Genomic DNA, 15,580 nt, shown 5'->3' with positions numbered 1-15,580 from the left:
CAAGTCTGAATAGGTGGAAACACTGTGAGGCTGATATGAAAAGAAGTCAGACTTTAAGTTGACCTAAGCTTTTTCACATAAAGCTTGTCAGTGCAGTTTCCTTTTCCAGCTCTCTGTGCTCTCAAAACACTGCTCTGCAAAAATGGCAAAGGAAAAAGTAAACATGTCATCCCTCATGACTGATGCAGAGCCCCTCTGGAGTCAACACTAACAAATATGTCACCTTGCTTATACCTGTAAAAACGGCTTCCTTGGGCTTGTCGTAATGTTGAAAATGGGGAGATGCATCATGTTCTCAAGGTGTCTTAAAATTGCATCTGAGATATTTGGGATAACACCTCTGACAGACAGACAGATGAACAGAGACATGCACAGCAAGACAGTCATTATTTTGGAGGTACATTAAAAAAACTTTTTGAGCATACGCTGTGCCGTTAGGACAGCCAGCAAATTAACTCAAAAAAACGAGGTAACTTGAAAAGATGTATCTTGTTTCGAGCATTTTCACAATGTGGCAATTTTGCTTACAATATGAGACATAACATTGGTTGACAAACACCTGAAGAGATTCTGGTTTCTTTGCTGTATCTGATTTATTTTTTTTCAAGTTGTTTAACTGAGAGACAATGGTCAAAAGAGGCCTCAAAATCCTCAAGGTTGTATGCAGGTGAACTTTCAACAAAACCCTCCAAACACAATCAAATAAAGCACCTGGTGCCCTTTAATTATTCACAGGCTGTCACTGCAGTTTATTATGTTGATACAAATCCACACTCACACAGACCAACCCAACCCTCGACTCCAACGCTGCAACCAGTTCATTTCCAGGGAGTCAAATACCAACACGTTATCACCCCCTTTGCCATCTGATACTGACGCACAAGCCACCATCTGCGTCAATATCAGACAATCAGAGCAACTCTTCAGGCCGTCGCTTCATTCCAAACAGTTTTCATGTCCTGTTTGTCAAATGCTGACGGCCCTGATATTGCTGCAAGCATACTGAACCTGTGTCTTCATGGTAACAATAAAAAACACATGCTTAATGTTCTGACACTGATCCAGTTCATTTGGATTTAGCCACTAAAACTACTGGTTTGGTCTGGTTTTGGGAAAAGATCACGCTATTTGGGTTAAAATAAGAATGTTACTCAACTTAAAGTCTTATCGACTTAACATTTTTATGGAATCAAATATTTGAAAAATAAGAAATAGAAAATACTTTAAATGTATAAAATATAAAGAAATTATAATACGCTATGTACTTCGAGCAATAGCACTGTTGTGATGTGAATGCAATGGGAGAAAGGGAATTGGACATCTAATGGCTGAATTTTATCAATTGCACCTTTAAGCTTCACTTTCGATGTCACATGGGACATTAACCCAGGTCACCAAAGTTTGTCAGGTGTTTGAGCCATCCAGCCACCCCTCCATCTCCATATGCAGATTTTGATTGCTGTTTAAGACTACGTTGTCCTTTAACGTCATATAGACACAGAAAGGACGTCTTGTACAGACACTAAGGAGTGCCGTATGCGATGGTATCAGACGCCAAAGGGGTTGAGAAAGTGATGGTATTTGACACCCTGGGAATGAGAACTGGCTGACTTCAACTAGTACAAATTGTGTGACTTTTTTCCCCATGCCAAATACAATGTTCACAACAAGAACAAAATGCTTCTTCCTAAAAGGATGTTCCAGTTCAGTCTGAGAGACAGATGGCTTATTGACTGCACCTTACCCTCCGACTGCCAGCAATTTTGAGCAATACTCTTGCTGTCTGGCTGAGGCTAACATGTTCTGTCCAAGAGAGGCTATTGTACCAATCACCTCCCGCTGAGCGACTGAAAATTACTTCTTACCACCATGGCAGCCACAGAATCAAACTTTGCTGTGAGGAATACTGCTCTTCAGTACAATGACAGCTATGTGAGAGAGCAATGCTCCTTCAGCTTTGATTTCAGGGGCATCCAGACGGTCTATGGATGACACCCACTTAAGACGTTTTTATAAGTCAAACTCCTGAGCATTAGCACGTTACTGTAAAAGCACAGTGGTCACTCCTAATTTTGGTCTTTCAAACTCCTGTTGTACATTTAGGGAGAGAAAATTCAAAAGAGTAGGAGGTGATGAGCAAAAATGAAGCATCAAACCTCCATTCACCCTTGATTTATTGTTATTAATTGTATAGTTATTGAATTAAACTAGGTTCTCGATGTCGCTTAAGTTTGTGGTTATTTTCTTGTTACATACCAAATTAGTGAGCTACAATCCATCTTTGGTTTTTATGTCTTACATAATCGGTATAACACCAAGCATCAGAAAACCACACTATCTGAGTCCCAAATATAATCTGTGAAAAAAGTTTACTAAATTACTGTGTGGTACTTTGCCAAATGCATCCAATAGTTCATGTACTTGAACAAAAATGTGGTTGATTACACAACAGAACTACTTTTTGTGCTTGTTTGTGAGAACTGCTGTTAGGACTGTATGAAAACTATTACTGGTGTAGTAATGGTCATAAAAGTGTAAGGGTACAATAATCTTTCTTTTGGCTGAAGTGAGGATAGGTCCAGTTTTTGGAGAGAGCAGGGCAGGGTTTTATCTTTTTTCCTTACCCCACATTTGTGTTTTATCTCTGTGCCTGCATGTGCCCATTTTTTTAATTCACTACAAGAGAAAAGTTGAGATTCTATCAGACGATCTTCGGCACAAAGCACTTAGTGTTGCAGGAGCTATTTCTTCAATGAAAACTTGCAAGAACTGTAATGCTAACTTGTGAGTACTGGACAATGATACAGGCTAATAAGTTATTAATATTATTTGCTTTTTTCAACAATTAGCAAATCAGATGATTTTTGCTTTTCTGATTAATGCTTTTCTCATGCATCACTTATTGCTCCAACAACAGCCCACAAACCAACGGGTGACTCACAGTGTCTACGTCCACTTCTTTTATACAGGCTGTGCTAGTAGCCCAACCAACTAGATGAGGTTCCTTTGTCACCGTGTATTTTGGCAGAAGAAATATTATGTTTGAATGTCCACACTGAAACAACTGCTCCTATGACATCATGTCGTTGTGAACACATAATAAAAACACAAATATAAACTCACTCTGGTGAGTAACAATGAATACTATAACAGTCAGATGACCTGCTGATCCCAGTGCTGTGCAGGAGAAGTGATCTAATTAGCACTGCCACTTACAGCAGATACAGATCAATGTTTGTTAGACTGCTGTACAAGAAATCATCAATATCATTTTCTACCAGCTATGGCAGTCCTTCATGCTGTACGTCTTATATTGTGAAGCCGGGCAGATGTTTACTGATGTTGGTGCAGCATGATCACGAGCAGCAAATGTCAAACTAAACAAAGCGATTTCCAGTGTAACCAGGAAGTTAAAAGACAAAATAATGGAGTACTTCCTTATTGCTGTAAAGCATGTGATCAACTGAGGTTTAAAGTGAAGTATAGCATTTTAAATGGTGTGAATCATCACTATCAGCAGTTAATGATTAAACACATAACACAGTTATATATTTTTTCTATGTCTAGGAGGAAAACATTTCTTCCTTACTGTACTTCAAATTGACAATGACAAGACACAGACTTGTGTCTACAGTATGTCGCTTGTGTTGTTTCTAACCCAACAGCACGTAGCAACACACAAAACGTCAACTCAGACAATCGAAGTGCTTTAAAAATCATGTTACCGACAACAAACTTGAACTAAATTAGTGAGTGTGTATTTAACAAATAATTTTATATACAAATTATTTGTTGCGAGTCCATATCTGTGCATTAGGCTGAGGCTAAAATGTTGAAATGTTCATTTACCAACAAAGCCTGCATGTTTCACTGATATTACATTAGACTGCCGTTTCGATCCAGCTCTCAGATAGACGCGAGGAAACAGCCTCAAACCTATGAATAGACTGACACCACGGTGGATTCTCACACAGTCATTAGATAGGCCCTGAGCGCCGTGCTTACTAAGCTTGTTCCTCTTTAGCTTGTATCTCTGGGGCAGTAACTCTACGCCCCTCTCTTATCTTATCACGGGGTTGCATTCAGCATAGCGGCACACAGCAGAAGTCACCTTGGTGCTATAAGAGATGCAAGCACTCCTCCAGAGAGGACTGTCATGACGTGGAGATGTGTGCCACTGCAGTCAGGCTGATCACAATTCTGGCTGTGGGGTTTGGTTCGTCACTAGTTAATCAGACTGCCTTATGTAATTTTGAGACAAAATTTGAGAGTAGAAAGTAGGGATCCGTACCACGTATAATCACTGCTCCAGACCAGTCTGAAGGGTACCTTTAAGTGCTCTCAGCTTTAAATGTACGTCAAGGTTCCACTGACAACTAGCTCCAAATCTCATCTCATAGTTTTCATTGACAGATGGAATTGCTCAATGTAGTTTCACTCTCAAGAAGTCTTTGAATCCCTAAGTTATCTTCAGGCCTGATTGCATTGGATCTAGTTTATTTGAAGAAGCATTTGTTTACTGCACCAGAACTATAATCCTATGTGAATCAACTTAGAACTTTTTTAGACAAGTCCTGTTCCTGTAGTCCTCATTTCATTTTGTTTTGTTTTTTTTGCTTTATGATTCTTCAGTTAAGAGAAAGGATCCAATAACTTTCAACTCCAGTGATCATATGCTTGTCTGAAAATGAAATTATGAATTAATCGCACAGACAATAAGTACTTGCCGCCATGTATAAAACTGAAAAATCAAGAATCAGAGTTGTTACATTACTTGAGACTATATAAATAGATGACTGTCATTGGACTTATCTAATTGGCTTCACAATCCAGCCACAGAAATTCCTCTAGTCATCTCTATTTGCAGGCCAACAATGCTATCTGCACAATGAAGTTACTAATGCTATTACCACTTGATTTTGATCATAATCATTCAATTAAGTAAACGACCAAATTAGCATCTTTTGTCTGTTTTTAAGGTGCTAGACTCCAGCCATGTTTTCCTACTTCTTATCGCCATTATCCAGTGTTTATTCGTATTCTCTACACAGAAAGCACGCAGGCAATTATTAAGTCTTTGATGTAATGGAGAGAGAATGCAAAAGGGGAATGAGGACGGGGCGATTGCATCTTTTATTGTTTGTTTTTTTTTCCCCTTTTTTCCAGCTAATTAACCAAATAAATCTTGCAGTCAGTTTTGCACTACTGGAAACTGAAGCTTGTGTGTTCCTATTGATTGCTATGCTCCACATGAGTTAGGATCATTGACCAGCGCCGGAAAAAAGAGATGTCATGCACTTCTTGTCCTCTCCAGCCATAAAACGATTACTATCTTTGAGGATACATCAGGTGCATCTGGTTTGTCTGTATTAACGCTTCCTATTGACAAATGGATGAAGGCTCTCGAAGATGTCATCAGGCTTATTGATAACCCTTCTATGCTTTATTCATGCAAACTCTTCTTAATTTCAAGAATTACAGACAACTAATGCTCAGGTCCTCGGATGAATATTATCCCATTTGTTTTTCTCCTCTGCAGTGAGCCCGATAACACCCTCCAGGTGCTATTAAAAGTCACTCGTCACATCCTGGTCAATCTGCTGAGTCGATTCTAAAGACAGTGATACATGCTCCCAATGCTCCACTTGCTAATGGAAATAATTAAGAAAAAGCTAGGTGTCTAGAAAAAGTGTTGCAGGGTTGATTTATGCGTTACAGGGGGATCTTTTTTTGCTCACCTAACTCCCCATTCCTCCCCTGCTAAGGGGTCTGAAGTAAGCGTTCCAGATTGGCTTTCACTTAGTTGAATGAAATGGTACGATCTACGGTGACCAATAACCACAGAGGGCAGCAGGATATTGTCCCCACGGTCCAGCCACAAGGTGAAAGTGATCATCCATGCTTTAATAATGTTTGCTGCCTGTGAACATCAGCGATGGCTCTTTCTGTGCTTCTACAGAAATGTGTCTCACAGTAACGTCGCAAAGTGAGCTCGTCTCTCTGCTGAGTCTGAAAGAGCGTAGGATGGCACAAAGGATAAGAGGAAAAATAGAGATACAAAAATTATATCAACTTGAATAAAACAGACATCAACTAACATATTAGGCTCGTTTCACAGCGGACTTTTTAACTTGCACAGTAGTAGGGAGAACACAGGTGTTAACATTAATGATGGTTTTATTCTACCCACTAAGCCGTGACATTGGACGTGAAATGGAAATTAAATAAATAATGAATAGAAATGGGATTCAGCCACCATTATTTTATCATTTTCACCTGTGCTTTTTCAAAATGTCCTCCATTAAAAAAGGTTATATGGTTGTGATGCTTTGATGCCTTAGCATGGCTCCATCTCACATCATTTTATCTATGGTGAAATATTGCCATATTATTACTGTCAGTGTTATTGGGTTTAATATGGCCATGAAGTGACACTGTCAAAAATAGTTTAATACTGCTTTGATTACAGGTTTCATATAATTGAAGGGAGAAAGTGCTGCACGTATTTCTAGTACATTGTATGCTGTATAATTGGTCATTCTAAGTAGTGCCTCCCCTATGAACATGGGGATGATTGCATAACCACTATAAAAAAAGCTTTTTGTACTGCTCTAACGTAAGCTTGATTAAATGCAGCATAAGAATGGATAAACCAAGGTATGGGGAGATTTTATTTTTCGTGTTTGTGTGCTTTCTGAGCTTTTGTTCATCATATTTTTTACATAGAGTTCAATAGTTGTGACAATCATCATATGAACTGACTGTTTGATTTCAAACAAAAACACAAACAAAAAATGCTCAAATATTAGGAGTGAAAGGCAAACTGAATTGCATGCTGAGATAATCCGACTATAAAACAGCCTGCTCCACCCACAGCAATCCTCCCCATAAAGAATATACAGTATAGCACTTCACATATTGTTCATAACTGTACAGGCATTGTACACGCAGTGCTTTAATGATGCATTAAGTGGGACGGATATGGTAGGAGGACATTCAAGAGGTTTCATTCATGGGATTACACTTGTTCAAATGCTTTATGTTATGTACACTACCTACATGCATGACATGTCATGATCACAGCACAGAAAAAGGAAAAAAGATACAGGTATATTTCTTTTATGTCAATTTTTGAAGCTCCTGTGGAAATGCAATCAGTCTCTTGAAAATGAGATGCTGAAGATAATGGACTGAAAAGTCAGAATAGGAGGATATTTATTTATGGATATTTGCAAAAAAGCCCACCAAACATTTCTTCCCCTAAGGGAGAAAGTAATGTTTTATCTTCAAAAGCTAGGTGGAAAATACTTTCATTAGGTAGATTTTTATTTGTTGTGAGAGCATAAAGAAGATGAAGTGTGATGTACTGTATGTCCTCCACAAATGTGCTGTTTGTGTGTACTTGAATAGCAGATTATTGTTTGTTTGGATCATTTTTATAGGCCTGGTCCTGAGGGGGCCGTGTCGTCGTGGCAGCTTTCTATTCATCTAGGCTCCACGGGGAGTTTGATGTTTTCATTAACCTGCGCCCTGCTTGTCTGGAGGCCGCAGGGTGGCTTCTGGACCCTGGCGCTCCATGCCTCTTGCACCTCACATGCACCCAGGAGAGTTCAATCACATGCCCGGCATGGGGGCTAAGATGACTGGTGGGATACACTACAGCCTTGGAGAAGATTAAGCTGTATTTCCCAGCTCAGTGTGTGCAAGGGAACAGTTCCGTTAAATGCATACACCACTGGTGTGTGACGGGTTGAGCTTGAGTTATTTGCATTGATAAATAAATCTGGACATGTTTGACAGTGACAACTGAGGACATACAGCTGTGATCATAAATGCACTGATGAAATTCAGTTTACTCTTCACTCTTTCATGGCCATCATACAATTGCAATTGCAAGTATGTTCATTCTTAGCCCCTTCACCTTGTAGTAATTGTTACTTATATGCAAATTGATTGATGGAGATTAATTTCTTATTGGACAAAATATACTTCAAAGATCAGAAACTAGCATGTATGTGTTCAGTTGTCTGTATTTGCTATTTGCTCATCATCATCATAATGTAAGAAGGCTAAAAACTCAAAACCAGCCAAAAATCCAATAAGGTCATGGCATATTTAATAAAGGAAACGTCTGTGTACAGTTCACAGGCTACACAGTAAATCACTGAGTTTGGTATACACAGTGTATGATGACAGTAAGCACAGAAGGGCAGGCAAGTCCATCCTGGTAATCCTTTGAGGTGAGTCTTTCCTCAAACCATGCTGTGTGTAGCTGTAAGGCTGCTGAAGCTACAGTCCGCTTCATTTCTCGAGCACAGATCTGCATGTGGATGATGTTCTGATGATTTACATTGTTGTGAAATAGACTTTAGACTTTTCTTTATTTGATCCCCCATAGGGGGAAATTCTCATGTTACAGCAGCAACAATAGTACAGGGAGAGTGAAAAGAAGCAATAGTAAAAGAAAAAATAGCAATAGCAAAATAAATATAAATATAAATATATGGCTCTGATGAAATAAATATTTTCACTATGTGATATTTACACTTTGGTTCAGAAATGTACAGGTATGTACAGGAATGAAGGAATGGAATGACATGGATGGAAAAACAGTGTATTAACATCAGCCAGTGATGCTGGTGTTAAAGAGTCTGATGGCTGATGGGAGAAATGACATATCAAATGAAATATCAATACTAATAATGAGCATGAAAATTTTAAAAATGTTAAACTCCACTTGTTGGCTTTCATGTGCAGATGCAGTACAAAAAGTTTCAGTGAGGGGGTTTAGTCATGTTTGTCATACATGAGTATTATCTTCCACACAGATCTGACATTACAAACTTGGGACATAGTGTTTGAAAGACCAGTTATCAGGCTAGTACAATCTAACAAAAGGCACTATTGTGTTGCATCATGGGAAGTGTAGGTTTGAGGTTTTACATAAAGTGACAAGCTCTTCTTCTTCTTATGTGTTGCTGCTACACTCAGCTCACCTTAAACTTACTGTTTATCCGTGTATTGTCATCTGCTGCTTTTCTACGCATATTTCAGAAGAATATATATTGCTTTTTTTCCCGATAATATGCTTAAGCAAAATAATTATCTGCCCCATATACAGTATAAGGTCATTGGAGCAAATCAGGTGCGTGCTGGGTTTCAATTTATACATCTACAGTCCTTGCAGTAGTTGGAGGCACCTTGGTTGGGACTGGCCATGATGGCTGGTGTCTGGCTCTCACATAGACGATTCTGCTTACCTGCCGTCTTTATATAAAGGAACTTTATTATTCTTATTCCCAAAGCTCCTCGGTGCTGATCTTAATGTTTTTTTTGGAGGCTACATGCCAAAACTCTGCATACTTTGCATTCACTTAATAAATCCACTCCTCCTTTCTTGGCTGACTGAACTGAAATTTAATGGAGGTTTGGGCAGCAGCTTCTCCCTTAGTTTTCAATCCTGAACAAGTCAGAATAAGATACTCTCCTCCTCCTGTTCAAAAGTTTAAGAGGTGCAACATCTCCATAAATCAGAAATAAGGCTGCTGACAAAAATGTTATCATAACTGAGGGACAGTATGAAAATAAGGTTTAAGAAAAAATTATTTTTGTAATGAAACAATCACTGAGCTGGGTGTGAAGTAAAAGCAGCTTTTTCCTTCTTTTTTTTTTATCTGAGTGAAGCATTAACTTATTGTTTTGAGTGCATTTCCTCGGACTGGGACACCAAAGTGCAGTAAAATGAAAAGAAAAAGTGAGGAATTCTTTTATTACTGAAAGATAGAGTCTATAATAGTTCCTATCTCTATCATGTTTAGCTTGTCGGATGTTGAGACCCATAAACATATGCCTCATGCTGACAGAACACTGTGTTCTTATCATTATCTTATTTTCTCCTTTGTTAACATTGCTTAGCATACTGTTATTTTGAAAGACATATTCATGAGAAAGAAATGAAAAAGGATTCATAAAAAAAAATAAAAATCTTTTCCAAACAACAAATCATTTTCTCTGCTCCAACACACACCTGATTCAAATGAACGGGTCATTATCAGGCTTCTGTAGAGCTCTGGTGATGAGCTGATCATTTGAATCACATGTGTTGGAGCAGGGAAACATCTGAAACATGCAGAGCAGTGGGCCCTCGGGACCGGGATTGGGGAACACTGCTTTAGAGACTCGCTGAGAGCAGAAAGAAAATGAGGGATGACGGGCAACAAATGTCTCCAGCCGATCTCAAATGAGGCACATTGCGATAACAGTACATGGTCAGCCCTTTAAATCCGTCATGTTTAATAATTCAATCAAGTGTCATTTGAATTTTAATGAAAATGCTATTAAATCAGCCCTGTGTCATATGGATTACTGTATATTCCTACAAGCCCTCCAAATTAAAAGCTTCTGCATTAACAATCTATTCTCTGAGGCATTTATTGCTTATGCAAGAATCTGTGTGATATTCATAAAGCACGGGGAAGAGTGAGGGTGAGGCTCTGTCTCAAGCAAGGGTCAACTGTCAGTATCCTGTTGAAACTAAAGACTCCCTATAAAATAAAAGAAAAACCTTTTAATCAACCTGAAAACCTGTGGGTCTGAATTGGCTGGTGAGGTAAATGTACTAAAACAACAAACACCAGCACACAGTGCACATATTCAAAGAGATCCACGGGGGATAATAAATCAAATAGATTAGAAAATGAAATTCATGCTTCATAAAACTTTTAGTACAAGCACCCAGATCAGTACTAGCAAGCTGAGAATTGCTCCCTCTTTCCTCTGTGCTTAACTAAGCCTCAGTATATAGATATAATGTGCATATAGGTCACAGTTTGTCAGTGTTACCTGACTGCAGGTTAATTCTCATCTCGCTCCCTCTGGGGTCTTTCTGCACACCCATGTGTAACTTGAGATTTCAAGTTGTCACTGAGTCAGATTCATTTCCTCCTCAGACATCTGAAGAAACCTTTAATACAGCGATTATTATCTCAACTCGTCCTTACTGTGATTAAACATCCTTTTCACTTGATTCGTTTTGTATTGCAGCCTTTTGTTTGGGTAGTCAGTCTAGAAGAGCTAATTAGAAACCATTTGAAGACGTCTAATATCTTAAATATTAACGCACATTGGTGAACAGCTAGCGATGGCTTCTTCTTTGTGAGATTAATAAGAAGGAATAATGAAGGCTATCTCCTCTGTTTATTGGTTAATGTATTGTACTTTGAATTTCAAAGTTGAAGCAACTTCACACTCAAAATGTGTCACGTTTTTTTAATGTAATATTTTAGCAGGGTCACCCAAAGCTCGTCTCCTCTGAATGGCAGATAAATTCAACTGTTTTTGTTTTACAATTCTCTGTGTGAGCAGGGCCAGGAATGCTTAATGACTCGTCTCAGGCTCTCATATAGATCCTCAGCGGGACGCCGCCTTCCATGTGTTTTTTCTCTGCGTGAGCCAATGCATGGACACATTTTTTTGAATACAAAAACTTTCCGCCGCCTGCAGTTCTTACTGGCTGATAAGTGACAACTTAATGGAGGGCTACTCCCTGTAGGTCAACCCCACTGAGGAGCCATGAGAACAATTCAAATTAGACAGTTTAATTTGGTTGTACATATATGGGACAGAGCTGACACAAATTAACTGAGGGAGGCGAGACAGCCAGAGTTTGTAAATCACTGAAATTGAAAATCTGCAGCTTTTTTCAACTTAACAAGTTCATTAATACTTACGTCAAGACATTGAAGGTTCTTATGAAAAGCACACTCTTTAGTCAAGTGCCAATTAACCTGGAGACAATACAGACAAAAGGAAAATAAGTGTCCGCAGTGGTTTGGATGAAACACTTTTTTTAGGGATACTGGAAAACTTTCTAATTGCTTTTTTCAGAGTTTTACATTAGTCCGCATAACAGAAAATGTTTTGGCTTGAACATAAACTGTGATAATGATATTAGCTGGTCCTCTACTTTGGTCAAGAATGAAATATTTCACCAACTATTTGCGAGATTGCTATGAAATTGACCCCACAGGACGAAGTATAGCCACTTAGATGACACCCTGACGTTATCCTCAGGTCAAAATCCGTCCAAAACTTTGGTTAATGACCAAATGCCTATAAAGTCATCATGTTCAGCTGTGCTCTTTGTTTAGTGCTACATAAACATGGTTGTATCATACAAACTGGATATCGAAAGCAAAGATGGCACCTATTCAGTCCAATGAGAATTGCTCGCCTGACACATACACCAAAAATGTTTCTAGTTTCCAGGTTAGGTTGTGCATTATGTGGCCCACTGAATATGTGTAGTAGTGTTTATCCCCTCATGCCTCTGGCCAAGCTGCACTGGTGAATGGCGATGAAGTCATTCACCAAAAAAAGTGACTTCAGGGCTTTGGAAAGTTTTTCAAAGATGAAACCCCCATGGCTTAAAAATATACAATACAAACAGTAATAATTAATTGCTTATATAGCTGGAGGTGTCCAGTCAACACTTTGACAGATTGGCTCTTTTACAATGTTGGTCTGTGGAGAAAATGCTGTTTGGGCCACAACAGACTTTTCGTTGCAATACTGCGAGTGGCCACAGCGAAAAACTGGGAGCAAGGCTGATTAGCGGTCTAGCATCCAGTTCTTATAATACAGTCATGTAATTACCACATGTTAATATGCAAGCTCACTAAACTGTGCAGGCCCTCAGGAGCAGTGCAGGGATGTAGTAGTGCTGGGAATTGGCAAAGTGGTCACACTTGGTATTGCAGCATCACATGAGGCGCATCTGAAAACACTTTCTTTCCCCCATATACAACCACAACAAAAAAAGGGGGAAAATGGCTGTAAAACATCATCCCAAATGTTTTCCTAAGGTACTGATGGTGAACATAGTAAACCTTATACTTCCTAAACATCAGCATGAGCATTGCCATTGTGTGCATGTTAAATGTCAATGCCAGCATGTCACTCAAAGCACTGCTGTGCCAAGTACACCTCCTCCAGAGCTGCTAGGATGGATGTAGCTGTTTGATGCAGCTGAACAAATGAGGATACTGAATCTGATTTCTAAAACTGTTAACCCTAATACTGAAAATAAAGTGTTTACACCAGGGGTGTACAAACTTTTTTCAGAGGGCCACATACAGAAAAACATACATGGGCCACTCACTAGAAGTGAGCTATATTGCTAACTTTAATCCACTAGAGGTGATGTATATCGCCTCACCTCTAGTGGATTAAAGTTGGCAAAATCAATCAAATGTAGGTAAATTCTGCTTGATAACTGAATATGATTCAAGAAAAAAAAACAGCCTTTCCATTAGTGGGCTTTCATTTATTAGTAGTGGTACAAGCTGGTCTTTGCCTTGTAGGCTCTTGTTCAGTGTGTTAAGGTGATCAGTGAGATTCACTAAAAATGCCGACCAGAGAGGGTCACTGAGCTCATGAAGAGGTCGGTCCTTCTCTCTTCAAAACTGGCCGATTTCTGATCTCAGGGAATAAAACCGCTGCAGCAGAGCCACGGCTTAGCCAGCGCACATGAGAATGGTAGAGCACCCCCCAGCACCAGCATCAGCATCAGAGAGGGAAGCTTGAAATAGTCTGTGCTAGAGCCCTGGTGCTCGAATTAACAGCCTTACCTCCACTTTCTTGCCCCTCGGCGACACCGTAGAGGCCAGTCCTTTGTGTTCGCCTGTCCCAGCTGGAGCCCCATCCGTCGTACCTCCACACAGTTCGTCCCATTTAAGTCCCATCATGCCAACTGCACCTGGCACAGCTTCAAAAACATCCTCACCCGTCGTGGTGCTCTTTAGACTGCTAACATCAAGCAGCTCCTCCGTAATGCAAAAGTGATTGTCATTAGTTATTAGCTGTGCTCTCATCGCACACCACATCTGAAACTTTCTACACTCACTTGCTCTGTTACGTTTCCTTAATTCTGCCATTTTGGGTCACCTGTAGCTAATTTCTTCTTCGATTACTCATTTTATAGAGAAGCTGCCTCGTTCAAGACAGTTACTCCACCTAGCGGTGAGACTAAGAAGTACAATACAGTCCAGCGCAAGTTCCATGTGTGGGCCATAGTTTGGACACCCCTGGTTTACACGTTTCATATTCCAGTAATGTTGATGCAGTTCCTCTTCCACAAAATGGAACTGATTAATTCCAAACTTATTATTTGATTCTCTTTGTGAACAAATATCGAACAATACTGAGAAGGTGACAAACAAAAACAGAACAATATTTCTTGATACTCTGTGGCAGCCAGTGGCTAGATGCTTCTCTTTGCCACCATCACCTTTATGAATAACCATGCTTAAGTCAAAATATCCATCTCTCCACTGTGTGTGGCACATGAAACAATATTCCTTTATGACAGGAGCACTTTGAGACCCACAGGGTCTTTGTGGACTGAATAACTGACAGGAAGATGTGTGAAACAAAGTCTCTGTGCTGCTATGTGATTGATGTGTCATCTCCGACTTTTCCGGCTCTCCACACTTAACAGTAATAATTTCCATCCCAACTCAATATTGCATATAAGAAATCGTGTTTCTAGGAGAGTTAAGGTGTGTGTGTGTGTGTGTGTGTGTGTGTGTGTGTGTGTGTGTGTGTGTGTGTGTGTGTGTGTGTGTGTACAATTCAGTCTGTCTGTGGTGGGAAGTGCTGTCATTGTGTGCGGTCTCACACACCAGACAGGAGGTTTTCACTGCTTCATCTCTGCATTTGCATGCTAAATGCTATATGGTTATATAGGCCATAGTGTATATGCTACAATTACACTGAAGTTGATAAAACAGTAAAATAAAATCTTTGTCTTTCCCTCTAGGGAGCTGTTACTGTGATTGCGTAAATGAATGGGCTCATTAGAAGAAAACAGAAACACGCGTTGAACACATTTTCCCTGCCTGTTGCCCCACTGAACTGTAGCCACAGACCTGTATTTGATTAAAAAGTAATAAGGCACCAGCAAAAAGCCACAGTGTGGGAAGCAGCCTGTGATGACTTGTAGTAGAGGCGACTGTGGTCTTTGAGACTTTTCCAGTTACTGAAAACTGAAGACAATATTCCATGAGGATATATGATTTTCTCAGAAGATGCATTTGAGACAACATTGATCCATATTCCAATAAGTGCTTGTGTACTGCAGGATAAAAAATGTGTATGCCCCGCAGCATCTGTTTTTCAGGGCAGCCAGTTGCTGATTTAACGCTTAACTGCAACTACTGTACAAAGTCATTAGTAGAAACTCAAACTGATATTGTTGATGAATGACAGATTTATAGTGTGGGAAGCCCACCTTCCAAAGACCCAAAGGAAAGAAGAGGGACTCTCCTCCTGCAGTGGCTCCCAATGTGTCAAGATTATTTATGAATGTAAATACTGCTTCCTCTGCCTAGTAATTACTTTAAGAGTGCACTTCAATTAGAGTAGCTAATTAGTGTTTATCGTGTTTATGTTTTTCCTACGCCCTCTCTCTCTCTCTCTCTCTCTCTCTCTCTTGCTCTCCCCCTCTCTCTCTTTATCTTTTTCTTTTTATGTGTTTGTGCCTCTGTCTGTGGCCTTGCATTCGCTGTCATCTTTAACATCT

This window comes from Pempheris klunzingeri, chromosome 8 (assembly GCF_042242105.1).
Source record: "Pempheris klunzingeri isolate RE-2024b chromosome 8, fPemKlu1.hap1, whole genome shotgun sequence".
In the NCBI taxonomy this organism is placed as follows: domain Eukaryota; kingdom Metazoa; phylum Chordata; class Actinopteri; order Acropomatiformes; family Pempheridae; genus Pempheris; species Pempheris klunzingeri.
The sequence above is the reverse complement of the archived record's forward strand: the minus strand, read 5'-3'. Positions refer to the sequence as shown.